The following is a 3170-nucleotide window of genomic DNA, read 5'->3' on the forward strand; positions in this document are numbered from 1 at the left end:
CACATACAAGCCTAAATGAGTTGCGACACGCACTAAGTGTTTTCACAAGCCTCGGTATCTTTACCTCGGCATCACTCAAGTCGAGACTCATATCTTGGAAGTATTTTGGACCAGAACTCGTCCCAAAGCCTTGGCATGATTAGATCGAGGCATGCATACATAAGAACTGAAGCTGGAAACGACTAAGTGTTGAGAGTACCCCTCGGTGTAATGACCTCGGCGTGCATGCCGGAATGTGTTCTCCCATACACCTCGACATCATGACCCCTCGACATTTTACCCCGAGGTCCCTTGTCACGAACCCAGATTCAAGAACAGAATGGCTTAAGAACACACACGTGAGGATGGATCAAAGACTAGGGTTCATGCATGTTCTTGGCGTGTTCTTCACGAGTTTTTCATTTGGATCCAGACTCACGTGCACTCCTCGACATGAAGACCTCGACTTCACTCTCCGACACACCGTGGCACTCACCCATCAACCCAAGAAAGCGGTTCAGTACCCGGTTTGTTCCGGGCTGACGCGCGACACTTTCCCTTTGCTATAAATACATTTTAGGACCAAAAAACCTAATCATCTTATCTCTTATCTGTTTTTAGCCTTAAGAACTTGCCTCTTTTGTGAAACTGGATTAATCTAATCCGAGATCTCGTTTTTGCATCAAAATCTCGTTCTTTCTTTATTTCTTTTATCATCTAAACATCAAGCTCCTTATCATGACTAGCTACACGTCTTGCAAAGGACTTAGTGAGCTCGTTATGATCAGTGAGTACTCGTTTAAGCGACTTTAGATAAGTAAATTAGGGTGCTTTCAAGGTGGATTAATGGGTCTAGGTGTGTAGTCTTGCATGTTTCATTCCTTAACCGATGAGACCTCTAGGCTGGATCCAAGCACATCACTTGAGGTTCAGATCTGAGACATATCTCGCATCAAAAGTGTTTGTAGAAATGTCTGAACCACTCGGTTAAGGGTTTAAGAGTCTTTCATCGCGAGAGTGATAGTTTGTCCTCTTAAATGACATATTTGAACTGAATCTTATTGCTGACTGATTCGTGCTTCTCAAAAGATATTTTGGTATGAAGGAGGATCAGTTTAGATGTTTAATACTTTCATGAGAAGATTAACATGCCTTGAGTTCAAAGTTAAATGAAACCGCTTGATAAAATGATTCATTAGCCCATTAGCTTAGCTTGGAAGCACCCGAGTCGATTATCTTGTCTAAAGTCTCTGCCTTTATCATTCATTATAATCATCTGAATCGTTTATTTGGCATTTGCATCTTAGCTTTGTTCAAATCTCATTATTTGCTTTACTTTTATGCTCATTCGCTTGATACTTAGCCTAGTAAAAACCTTTACTATTCTCTCTTGACCTAATGAACAAATGACATAGATAGTGTCTCGTTTACAAGCTTGGATTGACACCCCTTTGTACTATTCTGACAGGGGATTGATAACCCTTATTAAGGCTTAAAAACCTTAGTTATCAATTGGCGCCGTTGCCAACTTGTAGGAGCATTAGTCTCTTGTTTGTTCTTAAGTTCAAGCTTTTCTTTCTTTTGTTTTACTAACTCCTTTCCAAGTTCTTGTTTTGTTTTCAGGTGCATGAATACCAGATCTCGGAGCACAGGATCGCTTTTCCCATACGACGATAACATCGACCGATTAGAATGGCAGAACAACAACAAATGGAGCAACAGGCTCAGGCTAATCAGGCACAGGCAGGAAGAAATGAACAACAAGCATATGTAAACCAACAACAGGCTCAAAGGAACGAGAGGCTTGCTCAGCAAAACCAACAACAAGCGAATAGAAATGAGCAACAAGCCCATCATGTTCATCCGCCACCGCCACAAGTTCAGAGACAACATCCTCCAATCTGTGTTGGAGAGAATGACCGAGTTAATGCGCACCAATACCGAGCTGGGATTCAAGCTCCACCAGTTCAAAACAACAACTTTGAAGTTAAAGCTTCCCTGCTCAATATGGTGCAAAACTCAAAGTTCCACGGACTGGCTGGAGAAGACCATCTCGAGCATCTAGATCAATTTGATCGGGTTTGCGACTTAACTAAGATAAATGGCGTCTCCGAAGATAGCTTCAAGCTACGCTTGTTCCCTTTCAGCCTCGGTGATAAAGCACACCAGTGGGAAAAGAATATACCGAGGGGTTCTCTACAAACCTGGGAGCAATGTAAACTGGCGTTCTTATCAAAGTTCTTTTCCACATAACGCACAGCTAAGCTCAGGAATCAGATCTCAAGTTTCACGCAGCACAGCAACGAGAGCTTTAGTGAAGCTTGGGAACGGTTCAGGAGCTATACTAACCAATGCCCACACCAGGGCTTCTCAGAGGCATCCCTCTTGAGTACTTTATACCGAGGTGCACTCCCCAATATCAGAAACCAACTCGACACAGCCTCAAATGGAAATTTTCTTGGGAAAGAGATCAATGCGGCAATGGAATTAGTCGAAAACTTAGCCATGTCTAATGACACATATGGAGAGGACTTTGATAGAGCAAACCGTACAGAGGGATCTAGTGATGAACAGCGCATGAAAAAAGATATAAGAGAGTTTCAGAGCAAGCTTGACAAGGTTTTGATGGCGACTCAAAAGCCAATACACTTTGTAGGGGAGTTTGATGAGCAAGGGCCAAGTTTTGACAATGTTAATGAAGATGGACTAACACAAGAAGAGCTGAATTACATAGGGAATCAGCAGAGGTATCAGCGGTTTAACAACTACAACAGTAACCCAAACCTCTCATACAGAAACCCGAATGTAGCTAACCCTCAAGACCAAGTGTACCCTGCTCAACAACAACAACAAAGCTAAGCTCAAAAGGCTCCTTTTCAGAATACCTTCCAGCCCAAGCAACAGTTCAGTGGGCAACAGCACAGCTACACTCAGCAGAATCAAGCGGCTAAAGGTAACAACTTCACCAACCAACCGCAGCAACACAAGTTTCCACCAGGGTTCAATCCGCAGCCGATGGGTAATCAGCAACAGATTCAGGGACTGGGTCAGAATCAGATGGGGAACGACGTCTGTGGGATATTACAGCAACTGTTACAGGGCCAGCAAAGGGTTGAGAGCCAGCACGTGACAATGCAGCAAGATATCAGGGAGCTTAAGCAAAACCAGGCATCAACATCATCAAGAGGCCC

The 3170-nt window shown here is 43.3% G+C and overlaps 1 non-coding gene across 1 annotated transcript; it reads right to left on the minus strand.

The window, feature by feature from the left end:
* Nucleotides 1-2241: 2241 nt before the first annotated feature.
* On the minus strand, nucleotides 2242-2348 carry LOC112087017. Its single transcript, XR_002899865.1, has one exon. It is a non-coding gene; the product is annotated as a small nucleolar RNA R71 (small nucleolar RNA).
* Nucleotides 2349-3170: the final 822 nt, after the last annotated feature.

The sequence above is a fragment of the Eutrema salsugineum genome, unplaced genomic scaffold, assembly GCF_000478725.1.
Source record: "Eutrema salsugineum unplaced genomic scaffold, Eutsalg1_0 scaffold_2, whole genome shotgun sequence".
Lineage (NCBI taxonomy): Eukaryota > Viridiplantae > Streptophyta > Magnoliopsida > Brassicales > Brassicaceae > Eutrema > Eutrema salsugineum.